This window comes from Trematomus bernacchii, unplaced genomic scaffold (genome assembly GCF_902827165.1).
Source record: "Trematomus bernacchii unplaced genomic scaffold, fTreBer1.1, whole genome shotgun sequence".
NCBI classification, from domain to species: domain Eukaryota; kingdom Metazoa; phylum Chordata; class Actinopteri; order Perciformes; family Nototheniidae; genus Trematomus; species Trematomus bernacchii.
In genome coordinates this window covers 5,278,916-5,306,483 of record NW_022987641.1, presented here as the reverse complement: position 1 = coordinate 5,306,483, position 27,568 = coordinate 5,278,916, and the positions used below count along the sequence as shown (strand labels likewise).

General features: G+C 41.9%; 1 protein-coding gene across 1 annotated transcript in view; it reads left to right on the top strand.

Annotated features, from left to right (window-relative positions):
• Positions 1-15,962: 15,962 nt before the first annotated feature.
• ptn (pleiotrophin) overlaps positions 15,963-27,568 on the top strand; it is a 55,858-nt gene continuing 44,252 nt past the window's right edge. Inside the window, exon 1 of the mRNA XM_034133686.1 lies at positions 15,963-16,131. The gene's annotated coding sequence lies outside the window, so the exon portion shown is untranslated. The remainder of the gene's footprint in view (positions 16,132-27,568) is intronic.

Here is a 27,568-nt window from a genome sequence, read left to right as displayed (position 1 = left end):
GAAATGTCAGACTACAAGGGCTAATCATTTTTATGTCTTGACATGTTTAAATATGCTTATGAAGGCAGGAAAAAACAGCCAGTCTAGAAAATGTGCATATTGCGGAACGAGCGGAGAAACTGATAAGAGACCTTCTTTTTATCACTGTGGCTCCTTTCAAGAAGAGGAGACACAGCAAACTCTTCAAGTGAAGCCTCGACTGAGTGCATTTGATGATAGCAATTGCATAATGAGACTATCCCGAAGCCTGGCTGAGTTTTCGACTTGAAAAATCACAGGTTTAGTGTGGGCGAGTCAGATCAATGGCATGTTTGAAGTCTTTGTTGTGGTCCTTTTTTTTCTCTTTTCAAATATTAATAAATGTACGATGGCCTAAATCTAATGGATGTCACCAGTAGTTGAAGGAAGCTCCACTTTTCCTCAATATATAACAACAGAAAAACACAGCTGCCTCTGAGCAACAGCCTTTCTTCTCAAATAAAGGAGAGACAATAACTCACTGCATTAATATGATGGCTATAATATGGCTTATTATATGGCAAACATGTGTATTGACTCGTGCTGCTGTTGTGCACTTGGTTTGCAACGAGAGGCGATTAAACCACAGCAGGAGCAGTTATCAGCCATCGATCCATGGACAGAAGAGTAGCTGTATACAGTCAGGCCTTTGCGATTTTGATAAAACAATGATGTATGGTGGGTGAGCAGAAGGGGAAACGAGCTGAGATAATTGTTTTGTTGGTGTGCCCTCCGTGACCACACTGTGCCCTCGGTCAAGGTCATGCCTTATTGAGTGTTTGGTAGCACTCGTGTCGGTAACCATGCAGTAACGTGCATAGTGACATCAATCAGACCTTTTTGTGGCTGTGGAATATAACATTTTAGCCTGTAAATACACAGAAAGAATAGATATTTTGAAATCTTGAGGTGGCACAAGCTAATCCATCAGTAGGAATACATTTCAGTGTTTTCGGGTGCCTGTGTGGGGAAAACAGCTTGTAAAATGTCATTATCATAATGCTAGCTGACAGGCGGAGTAGAGGTTCAATTGAATTTAAGGCCTCAGGAGTAATAGCTGTGGGAGAGACACAGCATCACAAAATACTTAGGTTGTATATTTCCCAATTCTACAGTTTCTAAATAAAGGTTCAATTCATAAGGAATAAAACACAGATTTTCTCAGTTCAATGTACTGGTTTTTCCCACCATCTTTGTCTTGTGTTACCAGTAGCTTGTGGTGGCTAACGTTTGCAAACTACTACTTACTGCTGAATGGTTTTATAGTCTACTTGACTCATCTAAACTTGTGCTAATGCTACGCTACGTTTTTGCATTCTCCTGAAATGTGGCAGTGGATGTTCAGCAGAATTTCTAGGCAAAATAATCCTTCAGTGGAACCCTAACCCATTGATTGCAAATACGGTTCCAGGTACCTGCTGTGCGGACTGAGGCTGGAAAAAGGAGTCTTTTTCATCATGGTCCTTGGTCTTGGAATGACCTTCAATCACGCCTTAAACTGACGGCACTTGTCCCTATAGCCTGTTTTAAATTGAAGTTGTCTGAGGTCCTTACCACCAGCTGCTCTTGCAGTAATAAGTAGTACCTTTCTTACTGTCCCAAATGTGCACAATGTAGTGTTACAACCTTACTTAAGGCTGGAAACAAAGAGGGAGGCCACACAGAGTTAAATGCCAATCAGATGTTTATTTAACAGTTTAACATAAAATACCTCTGAGTAATTGTGTATGTAAGACTGTCAGTAGTGTCAGCAGTGTGTGGAAGTGTGCTGTCGGCATGTTGGATGGTGCATCAAACCAAACACAGGTGGAAGGCTGAGGTTGCTGCAGCAGGCCAGGATCAGAGAGTGAACCTTCCAGCTGGGCAAGCCTTTATGCCTTCTTGAGGCTCCGCCTCTAGATGGGCGGGCACAAACAGGACAGTACCTGCCTGAGGACAGCAAGGCAGGGAGCACAGACAGGCAGAAGGGGGGAGGGGTCGTCACAGTAGTGACTGCTTTTTTTTTTTGTTTTTTTGTTTACTTAGTTGTGTTCTCTGTATTTTAAATGTCTGTGTTATGTGTAAAAATGTGTAACGTTGCTGCCTTCTTGGCCAGGTCAGTATTGTAAATGAGATTTTATCTCAATGCTTTTTTATCTGGTTAAATAAAGGTTAAATAAAAAAAAATAAAAAAAATAGAAAATGCGCTTCACTGATTTAAAATAACTCACTAAAATCCGACTGTGAGAGAAAGTTTTCAGGTATTTGGTTTTTAATTCACTCGCCAAGGAGATCATGTTTTCAATTTGTTTTGTTGGATTTAATGTCGGTTTGTTTGTTTGTCAGCAAGAAAAACAAGCGGAACTTGGAGGATGGTTGTAGCTTGTAGCTGGCCAAGGAAGAAACCATTACATTTTGGAGCAGACCCAAATAAAGGGGCATTGTTTTTTACTTCCAGTACATTGTTTTTTTTATCGATGTACAAATAAATAGCTGGATAGCCAAATAGAGATTAACTGGGAATTTACTTGATGCCCTCTCTGCCACGCTGACCAATGTATCCCTCTTCACGGTAAGTGGTATGCATCCAGCAAGTGCTTTGGTCAGTTGTTTGCAGTCATGCTCTTGTGACTGATGGTTATGGGGTGTTAAAGGTCACAACAGTCTGTCCTTACCTGCTCCGACTGGGTCTATGCTCAACCTCATTATGAGGAAATCACAGAGCTCCTTTCCCGCACCAGACACATCCTCATCTGTATTCCAGGAGACACTAATACAGACGTCAATGTGGCTGGCGCTCTGCTCCGTCTGCTCAGCTAAAATTGACCCAAATAAAACACAAATGAAACACATATCACTGCGGCGGCCTTGCCTGGGAGATTTTCCACATGGTGGCAGTCATAAAAATCTAACCCATGAATGAAAATAGCTTTGAATGGACCATTTTTTATAAATATTCATATGCCTGATGCAAGCCGGAATGAAGTAAAAGGCTTATCTTTAAAAAAACATTCACATTCAGAAAGGTTTTCTGGGAGATTTAAATTGTAAAAGAAATTTTGTTTTGGTGGTTAAACTTACAAACCCACTCGTCCAATTACAATAATGTAGACCATTCGTGAGGCTGCATTGTAATGGACCACATTTAGTGCTTGCTAATGAGAATACGGCATTGTTATACCTCGGTGATGGATGAAAACTCATCAGTAAGCATGGGGCACTGCAAAGCAAAAGGCTAATCCTTACACTTAAACTCTGAAAGAATGTCCATTTCCGCCCATGACAAAGTGTTCACTGCTGAAGCACAAACCCATTGAGGCTGCTGCGTGTGGCTTCATCAAAAATGGATCTGGATCAAAAAGAACTTACAGTACTGTGATCAAAGTGAAGTCCTTATTTAGTCTACTTTGTCTAATATGAGCTGGACATTCTTGTTTCTCTTTAGCTGCTGTAGCTAGCTTCCTCTCAGCATCCTTATAAAGTCTTATGGTTGGTAATTTTGTTAATCAAGATTGATTTGTTCTTTTTGACTGAAGGGCATAAATTGACTTTAGCAAAAATACTGCAGGTAGACTGGGGCCAAACCTCAAGTTTAATTAAAAAGACTGACAATTCCCTGCTGTTTTCAATAATGCACTTCCTGTACGCAGTGTGAGGAAGAATCGGATATAAGAATCTTATTTACGTTACCACCTCCTGGATTGACAGTGAGCACCTGCAAAGGGCAGGACTAGCGCTCACTAAGCTGATGTGTGTGTACACGCTTGGCCGACTCGGAGAGGACCCCGCAACTGGAGGAATGAGGCCCGCGGTGCCAATCACAAACACTTCAGCTGTCTCGCTAAATCCCCTCTGTACAAGAGAGAGTAATCCATCACTTTTGCATATGGTCCCGATCACACAGATGCCGTCTCATTATTTCTCATAATTTTTTTGGAACGGGGGGACAGGGTTGGAATTTGCAGCTGTGCCTCAACCTCTCTCCTCAGTCATCTGGCGAGGTTGTGAGTGTTAATTAAGTTTTTCATCGATTTGGACTGCAGGCCCATCCAAACACTGACAACTGGTCATCATCTGGAGTGAGACAGGGGTGTTTTATTACTAGAGTATTGACTTGTATCTAAATTCACTTAGGTACGACAGGTAGGTCATCTTTGTGAAGCATTCTGAAGCAATTGGCGACAGTCGGGGCAAGTTGCATATCACATAATCGGATGTTTGCATCAATAGACTCCCGTCATAACGCAAGCGACAGGAAGTTCAGGTGTGTGGCAGTGGAGCCCGATGTCCTCAGGTCAACAGCTTTCCTTCAGCGGTCCCTCGGAGGACGTGGATGGAGGAAGGTTCAGTGTTTTGTCACAGAGCTGTTTCCCTTCTTTCTTTTTTCTCAATCGGAAGATAAAAGGGCTATGCGGTGCCAAGTAAATAGCCCCCAGTCCACTGGCTACAGACTAGATGACTGAGAACAAATCAAACAGGAAGACGAGTGCTCCCTCGGGGGGTTCAGGCTCCATCAGCGATAGCGGTGATCCCCGGCAGTTTTTTCTTCTCAGCTTGGCACTAATCCTATTGTTAAAGGTGACTGCCGGGAACACTGAGACGCTCCAAGCACAAATACAGAGCTCTGTATTTTTTACAGATACTTTCACAGAAGCGGGCAGATGATATATCATTTAAACGTTCCTCACCTCTCTCATTCCGGCCCCCATTCTGTCTCGGTTCTTGTTTTTCAAGACATAATTGGCCTCAAAGCTATCGTGCAGCAGGCTTGAGAGACGCATTCAAGCTCACACGTTCTTTATATTTATGAATTTGGTTTGTTTTGACAACTGAAAGTTTGATTTGTTTACTTGTTTTTAACATCCCGTAAATAAGGAGGATTTTCTTTGGCATTTAATCATATCGTGTTAAGGTTTTGACTGAACCCATTTAGCAGATAGGAAAGAGTTTAAACATCGCTTAGTTATGACAAGTTAGTTTTTCCCTTATGGTTTATTATAACCGACATACTACTGTGCTGCAAAGAATCCATTGCCCTCTATAAACTTGGGTTGGCACATGTCTTTCAGTGTCTTTCACAAGTTCTTAATTTTAGTTTGTACTGTGGCTTGCTTGAACCTTTTATACATTTTCCATTTCTGTCATCATCCTTCGAACCAGATCTCATAGTCGATTATCAGCAGCGCTCACCATCAAATAACTACAAAAAGCATCACGGACACTTTCTTTTCCTAATCACTTCTCTCTTTTTTTTCTTTCACAAAGAACATTTTATAATCTTGCGTCTGCTCTATATCATAAGATTGAAAATCCATTAATGAGAACATACGCAGGCCATACCGGCAACACAGAATTAAGCCATTAGAGATTAATGAGTTTTTCGGGGGAAAGCGTATGGAGGCAGATAAACGCCGGGCGACGGGGGCAGGATGTCGGCTGGGAGACGGATCGGACGGGAGCGGTTTTTGCTAATGCTGTCACGCTCCGTCGGCCACGCTGGAGTGTTTGGGCTCCTTTAGATTAATTGTCAGTCATAAATTAAGTTCAGCAGTGCTCAAACAGGACGGCCAGGAGAGGGGCTTTCACTGACATAAGGACACGTTTGATTTGTCTTGTGGGAATCACATTCAAATTCAGCTGAAAAGTTCTGAGTTTGAACAGAGAAATGAACTGTATCAGATTTCCATTTGTTTGACTGTTAGAAGCCTTCGCAGTCAGTCAGCCAAGAGTATCTGAAACTTTGACATCCTCTAAGATCCCTGGGGATCACTGGTTCCCAATGTGAGGCAACCACATTATCATACAAAAGTATGAGGCTAATAAATCAGCATTCAGTCGTTGTCAGTCTGATTATCTTGCTAATCAATATGTTTTCACCATTATTCCGCTGATGCTAAAAGTGTATGATGATTAATTAGTGTTAAATGGATTTTAAATGGAGATCAATAATGCATTTTGAATACTGAATAAAAATTGCAGCCGCAGTCTTACAAACTGTAGAGGTAAATATTTGCTTCTTGCATTTCTTCACAATGAAAGTGTGAAAAGTCTCGCCTGAGAGTGTTAGCCGTTCAACAACAACAGAACAGATAACATGCCGATCATATTCCACAGGGAATGCAGAGAATGGTCTTTGGAAAGTGAAAATCTCTTTACTTTTATTAGCTAGGGTACTGGCATATAAATATTAATATTCCACCAAGAGCTTATGCTTTATTAATGAAACTGAGCTTCTTGTGAAATTAAATGGGCATAATGGGATAGCGTTCATTACCTCATGCTGAATAGATTAGGGCCATAAACTTCATCAGGAGATAAAGGTTGGGCTTTCATAAAGATTTGTGATGGGAGTCGACTTTATGATGTTTGTGTTGTGCTCGTGTCGAGTTAGTTTATGTAAGAGTGTGTGCTATTGCTTGTTCTGATCAGATCCAATGAAAATGGAAGGATGAAAATGGACTTCCAAATTCTTTAAGTGACGATAATCAATTATTTGATAGTAACAATGGATAAAGGATTATGTGTAATGTCAAAGTGGTCGTTTGTTGGACAGACCTACAGGGAACTAAACAGGCACTCATTGAGCTCAGACCTTTAGGAAGGAAGTTTCCATAAATGAGAAACTAAGCATGCGTCCGCCCCTTGATTCAGGTTACTCAATAATTAAATTGATTCTTTTGAGTGAAGCCACATACTTCCACCAACTTTAAAATGAAAAATCGACTTAGTATTTTTATCTTAATCCTTTTGACCCGAACGCTAACCCTAACTAACAACTGAAAATATAACTTGAATCGCGGATATAATAATTACCATGTGAAACTGCAGTTTTCCTCAGCTTTGTGAGGTGTTTTAGGTATTTTTGACTAGTTCTAAAAATACATTGTATTGTTTTTTTGTACTTTGTAGCTGTCCTTTTTCATTTGGAGTCCTTTTTAATCAGTCCTTCATTCGAGCAGCTAGATCAGTGTCATAAGGAAGACCTGTTAGAGATCGATCAACACTTCAGTCTCACTGGGGCAAGACAATTACTAAAAGCAGATCTAAAGGCTGTCATTGTGGATGAGTTGGTGGAAAGGGGTAATCTTGTGCTGCCTGCACCGTCTGATACTCTAACTAAAAATGGAGAAACACAGGAGCTTGAGGCGGAGCCTTCAGCTGCTCAGGCAGAGGGTGGTGACAGTGAGGACGGCGGGCGGTTTACACCACCGTTCACCTCGCCATGAACCCCTATCCCCTGGTAGCTCAGTAGACTCCCGAGAGGGGGCTGAACTAAAAGGTCCGTCTCGCACGTCTCCAGCTGGAGGCAACAGACAAAGAGCAGAGCAGGCAGACACAGTTCCGGCTGGAAGTAAGGAAGCTGGAGATTGAGGCCGACAAAGCAGTCAGGTTGCGTCAGCTGGAGTTGGACACGCACCCGGCACTGTTGCCCCGGCCGCAGGCCCTCATCCACCTGCCTTTGACGCGAGTAAACACCTCTCATTAGTGCCAACATTTCGGGAGACTGAAGTGGATGCGTATTTTGGCGAATTTGAGCGCATTGCTGCAGCGTTGCGGTGGCCGGCTGAAGCCTGGGCTCTTCTAGTGCAATGTAAAATTCACGGGAGAGCTCAGGAAGCAGTGGCTGCTCTTTCGTTGGAGGAAAGTCTCGATTATGACTCCGTTAAAACTGCCATCCTCAGAGTGTACGAACTCGTTCCCGAAGCTTACCGACAGAAATGTAGACACCATAGGAAGGGTCCTAACCAAACACATGTGGAGTTTGCCAAAGAAAAGGGGATGTTGTTTGCGAAGTGGATTGCTTCCTGTAAAGCCGCGGGTTATACCGCTCTGAGAGAATTAATCTTGATGGAAGAATTTAAGAAATGTTTGTCCGAGCGCATTGTGGTGTACTTAAATGAACAAAAAGTAAATTCCCTCTCAGCTGCAGCTGTGTTAGCTGGCGAACGAAGAGCATGCTAAGGAAGTACCGTTTAGAAACGGAAAAAAATTGGGATGAGGGAATCCCCTTCATTTTGTTTGCAGCTCGTGAGGCTGTTCAGGAATCATTAGGATTTAGTCCGCGGACCACTTAAAATCCTGCACGATGAGTTCCTAGCGGTGGATTCCCCTCCAGATAAAAATGTATTAGATTACGTTAGCCAGTTCCGTGAGCGCTTGCACCGCGCAAACTCACTCGCCAGAGAGTCCCTTTCTGCTTCCCAAGCAGTAATGAAGCATACATTTGACCGCACCTCTGTTCACAGGCACTTCGAGATAGGCGATAAGGTCCTCGCACTATTGCCCATACCTGGCTCTGCACTTTCTGCCAAATTCCTCGGTCCGTATGAGATTCACGATTGCCTCAGTGACACGGACTATGTAATCCATACTCCGGAAAGACGGCATAAAACGCGCGTATGTCATGTCAACATGTTGAAGCGCTATCATCCCCGAGCAGCCGCAGCCGGCCCGCCTGTAGAGTTGGTTACTCCAAAAGTCGCTGTTTCCGCGTTGATAGTCGCGGATAGTTCCGAACCATCCGACGACGGCTTGGTGATGCGTTCAAATCATCAGCCAGGCGCCCGTCTAAGTAACTCTGAGATGATACAAGCATTGCCGACTCAGTTAAGCCATTTGCCGGCAGAGCAACAGCATGACGTAACTCACTTAGTGGCTCGTTTCCCGCGTCTGTTCCATGATGTCCCAACACGAACCACCGTGGTTAAACATGACATCGATGTCAAAGGCGCGAGGCCAATTAAACAACATCCGTACCGTGCTAACCCCACCAAGCACGCTCTCACGAAGCAGGAGGCCGAGTACCTCTTACGTAACGGTTTAGCCATACAGAGTTCCAGCCCGTGGTGCTCTCCGTGCCTTGTAGAGGCCAAATCTGATGGTTCTCCGCGGTTTATCACAGATTATCGTAAAGTTAACGCCGTTACGTGTCAGATTGCTACCCGTTGCCCCGGATGGAGGATTGTGTCGATAATATAGGAACCGCCAAATATGTCAGCAAATTGGATTTGCTTAAAGGTTACTGGCAGGTGCCTTTAACTGACCGTGCCTCAAAAATCTCCGCCTTCGCTACGCCCGACCACTTTTTACAGTACACTGTCATGGCTTTTGGTATGTGCAACGCTCACGCTACCTTCCAGAGATTGGTAAATACAGTCCTATCCGGCATAAGTAACTGTAATGCGTACATAGATGACATCATTGTATACGCCCACTTGGGAAATGCACATGCAGATCCTAGAACAGGTGTTCACTCGACTTGCGCAGGCGTCACTTACCTTAAACTTGGCCAAATGTGAGTTTGGCAAAGCTACTGTCACATACTTAGGCAAGCAGGTCGGGCAAGGCCAGGTCCGACCAGTGGAAGCTAAGGTGGTGTCGGTGGCTGGATGTGCCCGTTACAAGGAGTGCTCTCCGCCGTTTCCTCGGTATGGCAGGCTATTACCGCAGCTTCTGCCGCAACTTCTCCACTGTAGCCCAACCATTGACTAATCTGATAGTCCCAAGGTGGAGTTTGTTTGGACCCCTGAGTGCCAACACGCATTTGAGTGTGTGAAAACTCTCTTAAATCATACCCCTGTGCTCGCCGCTCCTAATCTCGCCAAGCCTTTTACATTAGAGGTGGATGCCAGTGCAGTGGGGGCAGGTGCTGTCCTATTACAGGAGGATGCTGATGGTGTTGATCATCCCGTCTGTTACTTCTCCCGTAAGTTCAACAAGCACCAGGTTCGCTATTCCACCATTGAAAAGGAGACCCTTGCTTTGTTGTTAGCTCTCCAGCACTTTGAGGTTTATGTTGGATCCAGCCCTTTGCCAGTTGTAGTGTACACTGACCATAACCCCATTGTTTTCCTGTCACGCATGTACAACCATAACCAGCGTCTCATGCGGTGGGCTCTGATCGTACAAGACTACAACCTACAAATCCGTCATAAGAAAGGTTCAGAGAATGTGTTTGCAGATGCGCTGTCCAGGTTTTAGTGATATGTGTTTTACCTTGTTAAGTAGATTTGTGTTGTGTTGCATATGTGTAAAGTGTATGGCTTCACAAAACCTGAGGGTTTCTGTTTTAAGGGAGGGGGTGTGACGGCCGTCGCCTTCCCGGTCCTGTTAATTCTGTTTTGCTGTTCCATATGTAAATGAGCTGTGTAGTTGCCCCAACGTCATTGGCTACCATTTCCTGGTCCGCCTCCGAAGACACTGATTGGAGCACGCCGGGCCCGACGCGCCCCCATCCCCGTGCAATCCCAGCGCACACCTTCCGGAGATGACTACAAAGCCTGGGGACAACTATCACTCGGGAGGCTCTGCTGCGATCAGACGCCTCACGCATTTTTGCTCTTGTGTCGTGGACACTTTAGACTTAAGCTATTAGACTGTGTTTGACTTGTGTGGTCCGTGTTTAGTGTAGTGTGTTTGGTGTGATTATATATGTGCTTAGTGTTGTGTGAAATATGTGTTTAAAGTAGTGTGTTTAGCTTCCCTCATTTAGCTGTGTTTTCCTGCAGCCTCATTTTGTTAGTGTTGATTGGTAGTGATTTCAGGTGTGTAACTAGGCTCACTTATAGAGTCCTCCTTCCATTATTATCAGTACATTTGCGCCCTTTTGGCTTTGTTTGGCTTAGGCTATTTTTGCTCTCAATTTGTTGTACACCTTTTTTTCGTTATTTATTAAACCCAATTATAATTATTTACCAAAACCATCTGGTGTGTGTTGCCTTCCTCATCCCTAGTGGGTTCGTAACAAGCTGTTTGTAAAGTTTGTATACAATTTTATATTTTCCCATATTGTTATAACTAATACCACTAGAGCTGCTAATATCTATTCACTACATGAAGCACTTCTCCAGTTAGAAGATGATGTTTTTGGCGTTATTTTAGTACGGACAAACTAAAGGCCCAATGGTCATTGAACTTAGTGGAACTGTGAAGCATAGGCTAAAGAAGAACCCAATAAAATGTTGGAACTGGAACCGATTCACAGGGCGAATGGATACACAAACTAAGTTTGACTTTTGTTGACATTGCTAGAGGGCATTTGTGTCTCATTGTCTACTTGACTACCTAAAGCTCATAAGCACAATGGTATCAGAAGAACGACTTCCTAACTCGGGAAATGGTAATAACCGAGGAACTTGTAAAAGCTGCATTGGCCTTGGGGCCTGATATTCTGAGGTGCTTCTTTTCTTTTCCTCATGATATTTCTTGTTGAGAAACACTTTTTTATCCAAATCAAGGGTTAAGTGTTAGATGCAGTTGTATGTTGAGTATATTGCAAAGTTCTCAGAAATTAGTAATTGAGGTCGATATAAATAAACTTGACTTGTTTCATTAGGTGTACGGTTACACAGCTGGATACAGTATTTAGCCTGATACAGATTTAAATGGCGGTCACGGCCCCACAGATGTTCAGTGACTGTGTGTGTGTGTGTGTGTGTGTGTGTGTGTGTGTGTGTGTGTGTGTGTGTGTGTGTGTGTGTGTGTTTGTTGTGTCTGATATGACTTGGGGCCTAGCGGGATACTGTCGGGGAATAACATTGTCAAGACATTTTGTTCTTTCATTTTGTCCTTATGCACTATTTTTGTATGATGAATGAAATCTAGTAAGCACAATGAGGGTGAAGAAAGCAAACATGTGCCCTTGACTGGGATATGTTTTCATGGGAGGGTCATATATGCTGTGTATGATTATTTTACATCTCAACAGCTTTTGAGTGCTATGATAGGATTTTCTTCGGCATAGCTATTTTCCCGCCCTCTCTTACAGCCATCAATTCAATCTCCATTTCCTTTCCGACATGTTGGGGAAAGTGAATATTTGCTAGTAATAGAAAAAGCTGGAAATTCACTTTTCCGCCATTTTCTGGCACTTATCTGTGGGTTCAACAATGGGATGGAGAGGCAGAGCCAATGGAGCTGGGGTTAGAAAAAAAAAAAAAAAAAAGACTGGCTTACTTCGACAGGCTGATTTCATTTGGTTTCATCATCCTCTCACAGCATACAGGCCGAGTGACTGCTCTGCTCTCGTTGGGCTGCCGATGGACACACAATGAACAGGCCTAGTGGGGCTTGACAGTGACTCTATCCAAGGCTCTGTTAAAACGTGAACAAAAATAACGAGTGAGTTGTTGAATTGAATATAAAGATCATATCCAGCAGCGGTCAGACTATATAACCACCACGGCCCCTAGTAGACCCCCCCCCCCCACACACACACACACACCACAACACAGACTATAATATCTCTTGTTGTTAAATACCAACTATGTGCAATATATATGCTGTTAAAAAGAGTGCAATATATACCTGGCTGCTAAATCCTCAGAACTGTTACAGGGTGTGTATTTTTGTATGCATGCTTAGGTAACATTAAGCTGTCTTTGGCTCTTTTCTGCTGTAACAATGTACATTTCCCCTCTGTGGGACTAATAAAGGTATTCTGATTCTGATATTTCACTCCTTCATATCTGTTTAAACTAGAGGGAAAACAAAATCTTGCCCATCTTCTGTCCATCATTTATTTTCTCATACCTCATTTTAATCAAATGAAGGAAATGATATCATTGGAGAAGCTCCTGGTGGATGGCACTAAAGCATATCGCACAGTACACTTAGGGGAGGTCCGAAGGGGGGTGCAGATGGATGGAATGTATTATTAATGAGTTGAATATGAGAAGGCAGCGGTGAAATGGTATATCGTTATCAGCGGGGGGTATGAGTCATACTAATTACTGGCCATCAGTGGGGCTGATGCTAAAATCCCCAACCGTGCAACATGATGCTGAACATGTGGAACTGCAGTGTTTTCAGCTCCAGCTCACAAACGGGGTTGGGCACCATTAAAGAACAAAGGACTTAGGTGCATATTTCAAAAGAAGGGTTGTGGATTAGGTGGTTAGAAAATTAGAGATCGGTAAGACTTTATCCCCCATTTGCAGAATTTCTGAAATGATATTGCTTTTTGATTTGAGCACTGAAATAATGCTTGAATTCTCAACTTAGGTTAACTGCTGCTGCTTGTCTAAAAATCAATGCCTTTGTTTCTGCTCCTTACCAACTCATCTATTATTTTGCTGCTGGACCATTGCTCGGCAATTTCAAAGATGTTTCAACCCACCATCTCTTTAATGACCTTCAAAAAAGGCTCTCAGTCGCTAGGCAAAAGGTGTTTGAGGTGCACCACTCACTCTCCTTTTTGAATTTTAGATTTGAATACTTGTGACTGAGCTGCGGTCTCTTGAATTATTACATGGGTGTTCACCCTTTACCTCTTCATCTCACTGTCATCATTTTTGTATATCAACCTAAAACAAGTTGCAGTATAGTGAAAAGCTGATTTCTAGACTTAAAATGTGGACTTGCCTCCAAAAATGAGGGTACTGACTGCTGCGTAAATGTTGATATCTCCATTTTGACATGATGAAACCACAATATGAAGGTAAAGAAGACAGAAACAGCCAGTCCATGCATTGCCACAAATCATAAATATTTATAATAATAAAATATGAATCGAAAGAAGCTAAATCTTTTTTTTTTTTAAAGTGTTATCCAACCGAGACAAACTTCAACAGCTACCATGATCAAAGACTTCTTTGCGAGATTGTCTTCTCAAGGGCTGTTACCAAAGGTCAAGAGTGAACTTTGTAACCCCGACATGGTGGAGAACTCCTTAAGGTGCACTGTTTTTTATTTGACTCGCAACTGGTCAAATGTCCTCTACTAAAGCAATATAATATAATAAACCACTAAATCCAAAGTGCAAAAATAAGGTTCTCTCAACTTTTTAGCCGTTTTTGAGAGGAAACTGAAACTGTGTGTAAATGTAATGGTCAGATCTTTGCTAATAAAGACTTAACTTTGCCCATGAGGATTGTACACTTATTGGAAAGGAGCTAAGACTCAACTTCAATGGTAGTTTTCTGTATAAGTTTTAATGACAAAGTTGACCATTGGTGATCCCTCCCTTTGAATTAATAATGCTGAATCTTCATCACAATGTTTAATGGTTATAGAATATGCTTCCACCTGTGAATGACCGTTAAATTAATGAAATGGTGCATTATAATCACATTGTGAATAGCTGAGAGTATCACCTTAACAAAGGTCTCTGTCACGAAAATGGATTATCTGATAATTATGAGAGTAAAGGCTGCTGCTTTGGCACTATGGGGTATTTTTCCTCTAGTGCAGAATGAATCTGTGCCAGCCACTCAATCAATACCGCAAGCCAAAGAAAAGACAGCCTTATAAAGTGAAATATACAGCCATTTCTCTGTGTGTGGACTACACAGAGTTTACAGAGGCAGTCTGACATCAGTATTGTACACAGGGCTTTGTGGACAGGACTAATGGTACACTTTATTGATCATGTGTGCTGTAATCTGTCAATCCAGCTGCGGCAGAGTGCTGGGACTGCTCTACAGGGTCATCTCCAGCCATCTGCCTCTCAACAACATGAGAGTATCTACAACTTATTACAACAATGCCACGAATCTGGCCACCAATGAGAGCTGAAATAGATCTAAGAGGACAGAAATACATATATGAACTGACAGGTTGAACTAGGTGAGGTTCAGTTATCTAAATTCTAATTTGAAGATTAAAAAGGGGCCTTGTTTTTAACAGATAGTGTCACTCTTATAATATAATGAACTGGTGTTTTGTTTAGGATTGAAATGATCTGCAAAGTGATTGATTAGTCAACAGAAAATCAGTGTTGGGCATGTCACTATAACTAATTACTTATTAAAAAACATTATTTTCCAAATACTCATCAGCTAATACATTTGTTACATTAATGATTACATTGCTAAGGTTCCTTGAAACAGCTCCAATCCTTGCCTAACCATGCATTAGTCGTGGTTGTGAATTGGTTTACCACTTCGGTCTAGACAGATATAACTGTTGTTCTGATGGACTGCCATGAAATTGTATAAAGATATTCATGGTCTCCAGAGGATTAATCTTTATATCTTGAGATATAGAGACATAAATTACAGGAATGATCTGACTTTTTCCATAGCAACATCAGTAAATCAAAGTTTTCACTTATTTTTTGGAAATATATCAACATCTTTTTGGCCGCCAGTGTCTCAACTATTGCGAAGATGAATTGCCATGAATTGTACTAACATTGACATCCCCCTTAGGAGGAATTGTAATTTGAGGGATACCTAACTTTTCGTCAATAACACTAGCTTGGGGTCAAGATATTCATTTCCAATACTTTGGTTTATGACAAAACACCTGTTTGAAGTATTTACCTCGGGCTCTTCAAAGCATATTTATCACTTTTTCGTTGTCACATTCCTTAACCAAATGATGAATCTATTCATCAAAGAAGACAGGTTCATTAATCTAATTTGACAGACCTGAGGAAAAAAACAATCTATAGCGTGACAGCCGCAAATCCAGCACACAACGTTTTTTGCAGTAATGGCCCATAGAAAAAGCTGAAAAACAAATGCAGAGCCCGGCTGGTGATGGTCAATATTCTATTGATTGCTGTGGTTGGACTCACTTTTCCATGGATCAACAAGATATTTTATATAACTCTGTGTGGTTTGGCTGGGCTTCACACTGTGGGCTCATCCAAGGCTCCTACAGCCACATTGTGTTGTTGTGTTTGCTCGCTACTCCTGAATATTAGCCTCCTTGTTTGCATTTGGATCAATGTCTTTCAACCGTCTCCCTTCCCGTTCTGTTATATGTATCCGTGTGTCTCTTTTTTTTCTCTCTCGCTGCTCTTCCTCCTCGTCCCAGCGGATCTCCCAGGCTCTTAGCTGCTCTCCCTTTCTCTTTCTCTCACACTCTCATCTGCAATCTCACATCTTCTCTCTGGTGTCTCAGTGAGTGCCAGGCAGGGCGTCCCTGGAGTGACCTTGGGGGTAATGAGCTCCTGATCACGAGTCAGGAAACCCGGCATTCAACACCCAACCCACCACCCTCCCCTCACCCCATGCAACACACACACACAAAAAAGAAAAAAAACACTACACAGCTATTGCATGCTCAGCCCACAAAGAGAAATAGTATTGCAGAGACAGGGCAGCAGGGCAGAGGTGCAGATGAAAAGAGACTAGTGAAAATACTTCTTCAAGCTCTGATATACAACTACCAGACCTCCAAAATAAAGTAAGTGGATTTATTTTCTGGTGGAACACTAACAGATTCATAGCTTTTGTGGGTAGGTGATGGTGAGCTGGTTTTCTAGAGCATAAAACATTCAAGTTCAATTGTATTCTGTGCAGAAAGACTCGGCAGTACAGATGGTATGAAGGCCAGTTTTGGAGTGTGTTCTTAGCGTGTGTATCTGTGCCTATGTTGGGGATGAGATTTATATGACTGCCAGTATCAACCCCCCTGTTGTTTTCAAATGTTGCAATAAAATAAGTTTGGAGTAAGTTGCCAAAGAAACCCAGTTAAGATCCCCAAGTGTTAAAAATGTGTTTGCATTTCTGTATTTTACAGACATTTTCGCCTGTTCAGTTTACTCTTTAATATTTTACCAAAACGCTTCTGTAGACATGGTCTTAATCGCTTTGTTGCTCTTCCCATTTGGAGCAGATTTTGCCCCGAGGCTATTGATAAGAGATAATAAACATATGAAAACATAAAAGACTATTAAGCTTAAAATACTGAGATTTATAACTGCAGATGGAAAAGTGGCTTGTAGACATATTGGGTAAACAATTGGAAAGTCACAATAATCCAGCAGCCATGGGCTATGGACTGTGGTATTAAATCAGTAACAGGGCCTACTCCTCAGTGATTAGACTTCAAACATCCATATGTTTTGTTTATTATCGCTATCAGCCAAATATATGCAAGCCCAATTAAGCATGTCTGTGCATGGGTGCTGGTTGAAGTAGGCCACTTTTGCCGAGGATGTGGTAATTTGGGTCAGGCCTGACTGGAATGACAAACCCGGAGCGGGCGTATTGTAGCAGCGCGATGTGGTCCGGCAGACCTTCTGCTTGCGTTGCCATGGCTTTCTTCAGCACTGGTATAGCAACCCGAGTCAGACCAAACAGTGTTCCTCTCTGTCTTATGGGCATTCCTGCTGTGGACAAAAGCTCTCTCCGGCTCATTCTTGCTCGAAATGAGGTGTCCGCTTCATTTCTTTAGAATCAACACATGGTGTGGTCCTAATAAAAGAGCTGGGGGAGATTAAACACGAGGTGGAGATGAGCTTGAGAAACCAACTTTGGGTCGGTAGGAAGTCAGAACACAATGTGGATTAAGCTGGACGACAGCCAGGAGGGCCAAACTCATAAAACCGCTTCATTCCTAAATAACTCCTGACATTTTACTTCCAAGATGGCCACTTGGAGGCCTTTAAGAAACATTTTACACATTCTGTCCTTTTCTCTAGTTAAATGCTTGCCCCACAAACTTCACCACGTGATCGTGCCTATATGTCAAGACCAAGCACAAAGCCAGTTCATTTCCTTCTGTGTCTACACAAATGCTTTGACGAGACTGCTCTCCATGGAGGAGCCGGAGCAATAAGGCATAGAAATGCGCTGTTAGGGCCCTGAGAAGTCCGCTCCAGGGGGGAGGGAAGAGCGGTGAATGGAGCCAATTCTCATCTATAGGGCACAAGCAAGTGGGTGAGAGAGAAAGAGAGGGTAGGGGGATGAGGACATACACAAAGATCCTCACATTGAGTGGCTGGTTTATTCTTGTGGGGTACGCACTGACCCCTCACATGCGGGATGAACAGAATGAGCCTTGATGGGGTCCGGAGGGCCTCCAAAGAAAGGGAGGAGGGATAAAGAGAGGAATAGAAGAAAGGAGGAGGGGAGAGATGCCAGGAGAGAGGCCTGTCGAGGAAACATCCTTCATTGCATCAAGTTGTAGGCGTCATATCACAAAAACATCCAAGTGGGTAAACAAAAAAATCTGAGATTTTAATTAACTAGTTGTGGCAACCATTCCCTTTTGAAGTTCTTACTGAGATTTACTAACTTTGTTAAAAGGGCTTAGCAAAGTTAGACAGAGCAGGAAACAATCATCCAGGTTTTAGCACACAGATTACTGTGTGACAAAAATGTCAAAATTAAAGCAGAAGAAACAGAGATCCTGATCCTCAGTATAGGCATCACTTGATCCTACATTTCCCACAATCCAACTCAGAAGCGCCAGTTTGTAATGTGTACTACTACGTTCTCACATTGTAGTCCCTCCAGTATTAATCAAATGTAAGAGTTATTTCAGATGACAAGTAAACTGAATTTGATGCAGAAAAACGGTAGCGTTCTCCTTTAAATATCTCCCTGGTTAGCCACATTTATTTGAAAAGGAAATGTTAACTAATGACTGTCCTTTGATTCTAATAAAGTTTACCGACTGACTTTCTAGTTAAACTCTGATCTAATGTATTTGTCGTTGTTGTATGCGTACAACAACTTTCTCATGAAAGTTCATTACCACCTTGAATGCCTTCAGTGTAAGTTTTAAGTAAATTACTGCCTTGATTACAAACTTTCCAAATCATCCGTCGACTCAATTCAGTAAGTACAATATACTCTAACTAATACAAATAATGGCCAGAACCTAACTACTGTTAGCTTTAGCTGCTGCACAGACCTCTAGGAAAAACCCCAAGATTGCCACTGAACTCTCCCCATGTCTTTTATTCAGCTGTTGCCATGCGCAGTCTGTTGGGTTAATGGTAACGTGTGGAAACGTTCTCATGGAGACGTCAAGCAAGCAGCTATCTCATTACAGGCAGAGAAGAGACAATCTGATCTGTCTTCAAAAGCCTCTAAGCCGGTGATGAGAGATTGTTCCTCTTGTCTGAGGTTGGTCCCAATTGTCTGAGGAAGTGCATTGACAGGGCTACTAATTGCCTTTTGTTGAGGAATTTTAAAACATGGGACAGGGTTTGTGTTTGGCATGTTGTAAATCCCTCAATGGCATTTTGATCAAAAACATACCGCCAACATCTTGTTTTGCCCTCTAAAGAAAAGTGATAATCTCTTTCCTTCCTCAGCTTTTCTACTCTTCCTTTTCGAAAAAACTAATATCAGATTGTGGGCTGCATCTCTCTGCCCCGCTGTTGGCTTGATCTGGTGTTTGATCCTCGGAGAGCTAATGATAACCCGAGGCCTTCCCCTGTAATCAGTCAGCTCATTAGTGTCCAAATGAGTCACACAGCCACCCACACACACGCAAACACAAACTGTCCCCAGGCCTAGAAGGTGACTAATACAGTTTTCTACCTACTGTAAAAGTAAACATACAGTAATGTAAGATTGGACTCTAACATTTAATTGGATGTGTTTGGTTATAGTGTGGTCTGCTACAAATTGAGATTTACTCGAACATATGTATCGGAGATTTAGCTCATTTTCAACAGACTCTCATAACTGAAAACTTTCAAAACATGTTCAGGGGTTTTTCTAGAAAAATATGGTACGAGGGCTTTGATCTTCGCCCATACAAGATGGCGCCGCAGATGTAAACAACAACGCCACGTCGGAGCTCCGTAAAAACAAAGCTGTTTATGCCGTCTGACGGTCTATTTGACACGATTTTCACATTTGTTTTAGTAATTATACAGTTTTGACGAACAGAAATAATGTTTTCTGGCATCAGTTTCAAATTTAACGGGGAAAATCTGCATTTTGGTAAGTAAGAGGGCGCAGCGCCCCTGTTACCAGTTTAAACAAAACCCTGAAGTTTATGGGTGTTGAAATGTAATTCCTCTATTCCACCAAAAAACTAAAAATATTGTTGTCTTAAAGACTAATTTTTCATTCATTTATTTGTCCAGGATTTCTCTTTTTGGGGAGCATTTAATGATAATTATATATAATGACAATAACAGTTTAAACACCCACATATTTCCTATGTTATAAAGGGAGCGGTCTCAATCTAAATTCAAACTGATTTCCTGTATGTAGCAATTATAAAAGTTTGGCTTATTTGAAGCTAATGCACCTGCAGGATTCTTTCTAAATGTGTATCCTCGTGGTTGATTGCACTTAAAAGCGTCTGCTGAATGAATTATAATGTAATGAAAATCATTATGCAACAAAAATGGATGTAGACTGACATTTACAGGTGGATTACACAAAAAATAAGTAAAACTCTGCCAACTAGATTTCATACCAGAAATGAATGAGTGCCTAGAACAGTTGTCAAACATATGCATTTATAAAAATGCAACTGTGCCCAATTGATATCTTGTCTCTTGTGGTGAAAAACCCAAACTCAGGAGCAGAACAGAAAGTGACACCTGTGGTGTGTGGAGTCATAAATGAAATGCACTTTTTGGTTTTATGGTCTATTAAATCTCACTCTTTGATACAGGCTCTACCTTTACATGTCTGCAGAATGATTTGTTTTCTGTCTGATGACTGTAGACTTCAGTACCTGTTCACAGAGATCTAGCTCAGTTTGTTTCGAATGCCTTCAAACAGCGTGGGAGGGCGCTTTATGTTTGATGTGTTCAAGGCACAGTCTGTACCTATGATGTACTTCAGTTCTGTTTTATGGCTCTAATGTCTAAGGAGATGGATTGTGCTCGTATTGAATTTGACATTCTTTGACTTTGACACGCATGGCGGTATATTGTATTTGTTCTTTCACTCTCATTACATTACTGCTCCTGTTTGTTATGTTTATTTGTCTAAGCTTCACATGTGTAATGTATATATTACCCAAGGTCTATTTGTTTATGTATAATATTTCTATATATATATATTTCTATATATATATATATATATATATATGCATGTCATTTGGGATGAATAAAGTATCTATCTATCTATCTATGCTAATGTGGGCTGGGAAACTTTTTACTTGCAACTGTATTGTTTTGATTAGAATGGTCGACAACAAAATGTATTAGTATTAGGGTTTTTGGACACTTGAGAGCAAAACAACAGAACATTACCTTGTTTATGTCAGTTTCCAGCAGATCAGCGTGGATCCAAATTCAGGACACAAACATCGATGGCAGAAAATACCTTCCAAAAAGAAGGCAAAAAACAAACTGAACAGAACTGTTCCTTAAATGACAAAAAGGGATCTAACAACAGACAACCAGGATTTAATCACAGGCAAGACTAATCAGGGACAAGAAACAGCTGGGGAGGAAAGGCAAAAGACAAAGGCACCAGGTGAACACGATCAGGTAATCAAACAGGAGGGAAAACACACAGACAGGAAGTAAAAGCAGACATGACATAGGGAGTACACTTTTCAAAATAAAACAGGAAATAGATCTTGATAATAAGTGTCGCTGAATCTGTCTTTGTGCTGCTTGGTGCTGGGAAGATATATAGGGATTTTGTGTAAATATATATGGCAGTTGGGTTTACATTTGGTTAATTAGGGTTACAAACCTAAGCTCACAAGTTGACTTTTGGTTTAGACCCAAACAGTGGTCTCCTGTGTTTATTAGCCTGTCAAATCACCTTCATTCCTACTCCCATCACAATGTACGTCACTAAAGATCGCCACCTATCGATAAACATAAAGATGGGTTGTAATAAGCTGCTTGCAAATACAACCAATAAGGCTGCATATTTGATATGTAGATAAGGAGTTAATAAGGAGCGTGTAGATTTTCGCATTAGCTTTTGTCTGATCTCATAAGCAGCTTAAACAGTTCCTGCAGTGTACAAGATGTAGTCTTTGGACAGAGATACTGTAGTTGGATATCTTCAGCAAATGTCATACGGGGAATACAGGTCCTAAGGGTGCTCCCCCACCCCTAGTGTGTGTGTGTGTGTGTGTGTGTGTGTGTGTGTGTGTGTGTGTGTGTGTGTGTGTGTGTGTGTGTGTGTGTGTGTGTGTGTGTGTGTGTGTGTGTGTGTGTGTGTGTGTATGTGTGTGTGTGTGTGTGTGTGTGTGTGTGAACAGGCTTCAGAGTGTGAAGCACAGGGGAGTGGGGAGTGTTTGTATTCCTCTAATGAACTGAGGGACGATCTTATCTCACTCACGCACCATGTCATCAGAGAGAAAACTAAATGGAGGACAGTTGGACAAACTTGAGTTGCATTTACCATTAAAGATTGATTTAAATGCAGTGTTAGATACTTACAGAAATGGTCTTTTTTCAATATTGACCATCTGACTATTCCTTCATTAGTCCCTTTGTTGATGATTACAGGTGCAGCAGTAATAAAAGTAAGACGCCTAATCGACTCGGAAAACTTTCTCCCCAATGCAGAGCCTTGCTAAACCCCAAGGGGACGATTAAATAACATACAACCAATATGCTGGCAAAGCTCCACCTAAATGCTGAAATCTATTTGCTCAATCAATGCAATCTCCTTTTATTCAGAGCCACTTCTTAGGCTGCTTTGTAGCCGGGAGTGGATTCGACCCGACCAGTGGAGTTATTAGCGGTATTATAATCATTTCGACAGAGAGTATTTGATTCTTAGCAGGAGTAAACAGTATGTAGGTGAGGAAGGGAGGGGAAAAGGCATTCAGAGACGTGTGGTAGGAGGTCGTTCTCAATCACAGAGATGCAGGGGTTTGTTGTGATGTGGCCACTGATGTTGAATGGAAAGTTAAATTGATCGTGAACATCGCTGTGGGACACCGTCTGCCACTTAGTGTCTCCATTCCAATCCCATTGCTAATTGGATTGCTAATGGTAATGTTGCGCAGGAATGAAAACTTCTCTGATTGGAATGGTTTGAATAGTTAATTGTGTTTTTAAGCATGGTGATCACCTGAAAGAGAGATCCAATTCCTCCAACAATACTCTCTTCAGTGGAGGCACGGAAATGATATGTTTTGGGTATAAAAAGCTCCATGTTTTGCTCCTTGTAGATGTTTTTATTAGGCCAAACTATGGTTACCAGGCTGCTTTAAGCACCACATCTCAATATTTAAAACCAAAATCATTTTAAAACTGTTTCTAAAGCCTCCAAGGGGGCATCTAATTCCTGGTTAAATCTCAGCAGGTTTTAATCTGCCCCGGTGGAGAGTTTCTGCAATTCTGGGACGTCATCCTCCCTTGAGGCACCACAATCTGGAAGAAAATATGATTCGGAAAGTTAAATACCTAAAGTTGATAGGCAGTGGATTAGATATAGGCCCACTTCATGGGTGCAAACACCAAGGATGGTTTAATGTCCACCCACCAGTAAGTCATTAGAAACCAGGATCAGTGAGTATGGGGGTGTTTTCAACAAAGCTCCGAGGGGGAAAACGTTCTTCAGGCACTTGTTACTTGCCCTAAATACCGTCAAATGTGCGTGCATGTCACAGCTGTCCCTTCAGTCGGAACTGAATAATGCATTTCGGAGCTCTGATGTTAGAGTTAAAAGTTTCCTTCACATGGAAGGGAAAGGAGAAGTGAGAGTAGAGTGGGAAGGAATTGGGGAAAAGGGAGAGAGGCGAGAGAATCATTAGTCATATCCATTAGTATTCCATCCGCAGCTTGTGCTGTGAGACAGCCGGTCTGTCCAAACAAACAACCAGCAGAGGGGGGATGTCTCATTATTACTTCTCCTCTTTTTTCTCACCCCGAGATCACATTCCTTCTGACCACAAACACCGGGCCGAGGCTGTGGCCGTGCCCTCTGTCTCCGCTGGAGTTTAGAAATGTTAGCAGGGCTAGTAAGGCAACAATTAACATGCTGTTCTCTACATGACAAGGACAGTACAGAGCAAGCCTGCGGCCTGGGAAAGTCAAAAAACACAATGTGAATTCAGATTTTATGAGCTTTGCGATTGACGCCCTCTACTCCAGATGTCTGGTGGAAGGGGCGTCCGTCCACCCTTGAGATGTCCTCTCTTCACGCCCCTGTCTGCTGCCTTCTATTCTTGATAGTTTATCACCAAAATCACAATCAAATCTATACAATGGAGGCTTCGACAGATCTCTCCCATTAAAATGTTGCAGATATCGGCAAATGTAAGTGTCTTTAACTACCTTTAAATGCAAATATTCATGAGGAGATGACACAGTTATGTAATTAATGGAGCATGAGTAACTCTGATACATTAAGACATTTCACTGCTGCTTCCCACCTAAGATGGCATTTGTGATTTTTAATGAATTCATGTTTCTCGTCTGAATCACATGTACCCTGCGGTGTTTTTATGAGCCTTTTACGCTTTACAAAGAGGGAGGGGACTTACGATGAGGCCCACCCCCTGGACATGAATGTTGCAATTAGGTACACCCCCAACAATTTGCACGTTTAGTTCCTTATTTTTTGGCTTCATAGTCGATAGGAGGCATCAAATGTAGTTATTCCAACTTCTTTGATGCAGAGAACTTGACAAAATCTTGAAATAACACTTGATGAGGTATTCCAACTACTGCTTATCTTGATGAACCAACTCCTGGTAATCGCTTAACGGTGGTCGATGGAAACAAGTACCGTATTCATTCAAACATTTTTGAGCCGATTTTCTCGAAAAAACCCATTACATTTGGATGGAAATGTGAATCGTGAATGGCAGCATGACAAGTAATGCCAACAAACCTCTCAAACTGTTTCCAGCTTCCCAAATCAGTGTGCTGCGTTCAATGTCTTTAAGAACATGGCATTTATTCGTCACTAGAATAGGCACCAGACCCCACATCTGCTCCCTGAAGGTCTATTAACTCAAAATGTAATGCATAAGATCAGATCTTTCAACTGCTCCCAATAATGGGGATGGGGATCCTGGTGGACACACAATTTGTGGTGTGCATTCATTTGTTTTGAGCATCTGTTACTGTTTATTCATTTTATTGTCAACCGTCTGTATGACAGATTGGTTGGTTAGTTATAAACAGGCTGTCATACAGGCGCCAGCAACACTACATTTCTCTCTTTATTATAGAAACTTTTCCTGTAGTTCTTTTGACTTTGTACGCTCTGCAGAGACAACCGGCTCAACTACGGAGTTATCAAATCCACTGAATGTCACATTTCCTTTTCACAGTGGGTGAAGTTAACTGCAGAGGCTAGTGTGACACACATTATAGTAAAAGATCGTGTTGGCGTTTGTACGCGAGGACTCTAATGCTCAGTGGCAAGTTTAAAGGTCATGTTTGATGCCCTTGGCTTTGACTGTAGGCAAGACCCACCCCCCCCCACCTCCCTGCCCCCTACCAGCCCTTGGTCCTTCACCCCCCCCCCCCCAGAGCTGAGCACAGCCGGTTTCATGGAGGCACTGCTGGCATTCGCACAGCAACCCTGAGTTGTATTTTCATTTTGAACGGGAATGATTGGATCTGTCCATGCAGCAGAATGGGCTCCCTTATTTATTTGTAAATTGTGCCGCATATACTATCGCCACATTTATGGTTTGGTAAATAAAGATGGAGCAAATAGCGTTTTGTGCAGATGAATGTAGACAATGACAGCAGCGGGCACACAGAAAATCTGATGGGTTGCGTTCCTGATGGAATGAAATAGCGTACCGCCGAGGCAGGGTGATGGTGAATAAGATGGATTTGTGAGGAGGACAAAAAGGGCATTGTGTGTGTGAGAAACAAAAGTAAATGAGTTTGGACGGAACATGAGCATATTGTGAAAGGAGTGAAAATCAGGAACATTTCCTTCCTTATTATCAGAGGGAATAAATGTTTCAACACTCATTAGTATATGCGGCTTATTGGATATTGGATTGTTCAATGTCCTATTTTATAACACCACTGCAGCACATAACAGTTAATGACCTGTATTTCAAATTCATGGATGCTTTTAGGGGCTATTCTTTTATTCTGCACTCATTTTTGCAGCTTAACAAACAAGTGAAAAGAGATCCACAGAAACCTCTTTGGCTAAAGAATCTGTGGTGAACTTCCGTGATGTTCATCGGCCCGAACCGTCAATGGAGCTGCAGACAAACAAGCTACAGCCGATTTTATTGTGGAATAAATTAGGTGGTGTGAATGCTGGGTATTGAATTCCCATCAGCCTCTCCAGCTGACGTCAGAGGACCTCAGGCGATGAATCTCTGCGGTGCTGCACGTGCCCTCCTCGGTGACTGCTCTCCGCTTAAAACTCTCAAACACACACAAAAAGACACATACACATTGTTGTGGCCCACTGGGACTTTGATGCCAATTACATGACAATTACTACCTTTTCCCCCTCTATTTTCCTCCTTTCAAGTCAAGGACATGGCAGAAAAAAACATTATTTATGTGTTTATTAAGTTTGGTGTTAAGGAAAGATTCCTCTATGGGAAAACAGGTGTTCAATAACTTTCAGACAGGTTTTAAAGATGATTGCTTGTGTTTTATGCTGCTCTTTAAAAAAAAAGAGAGAAGACGTTTTTGATCGAGACCGAGATAGGTTTAATAACTGTGGATTTTATATCAGCTCTTGAGAGGCCGAGGCCAAAGCATGTGAAGAATTGTTTGGGTGTTTCCAGACTCTAGGTTATAGACTGGACTTCATCTCTGTCCAGGAAGCTTAGCAGTGGAAGACAGTGCTAGATGAAGGCAATGCGCCGAGGTTAGCCTCCGAATTGCATCTCCTCGTGCCAAATGGCCCCAAAGACAATGCAATAAAAGTGAAGGATTTGATTCGGCCAAAAGTCATGTCCTTGACAGATCAGCGATGTCCAATCTTCCTCTGTCTACCATTCTCAGTAAATAACTTTCCCCCTGCTTCCTTGATGGCTGAAATAAGACTGTCACTGGGTACTGGGATGTAGTGCGTCGCCAGCTATGCTTGATTCATTGAGGGTCGCACAGAGCCTGGCAGAGCAGGAACTGAGTGACACTATCATTGGAAACTGGAGTAAACAAGTTAAAAATAGCAGGCTTTCTTTGTAGATGGGTTCCAACAGCTATCTTATAAGAACACCGTCTTAACAAGGAGTTGAAGCCCCTTCCAGATTGATTACGGTCGAAGATTTTCTGTAATTCTTCTGCATCTTAATACGACTCCATTTTTGTTTATGTTATAGCATAGAAAATCGTAAGGTACAATTCTTACCACTTGGGGGCAGCAAAACAAGCTGTAAACATAACATTGACATATTATCACCTGTTAGCTAACGCGCTTGCAAACTGTTGCCTATTCATCGAGCTGATACAAAGCAACACTAGCAATAATTTGAAGTCGTGCCTCGGGGTAAATGCTCTTCAGATATTTTGTTTTCTTTTAACTCCGACACATCTTACTCTTTAGCCGCTAATTGCTCCATTATGTTAACCAGTAAGCAAACTTTTACGGTTTGCTGTTCAATACTGGGCAGGAGGTTTCAATAAACGTTGCAGGAAACAATGCTCGATAAAGCAACTTTGAACAAAAACAGAAAAATTGAGAACTCTTTTAACCTAGGCGGTAACTACTGATAATTCTCTGTGCGTTTCGTCACTTCAAGCTACCCCTCTTAACTTAGATATAGCCATTTGACTGATTTATACAATTTGTAATAATAGGCAGTGCAGTTTTAACTTGTTCTAGTTCCCAGCATGTTTATGAGAACTACATTTTTCAAAAATGTTGTGTTTTCTTTTTGCACCAAAAATATTCTCTGCAAGTCATGCTTTTTTAAGGGGCACTTCACAAACACTTAATTGTGATAGTCATTTTATTATATATTATTTCAGATCACGTAAGTAAATCTCATAAGTTAGTAGTAT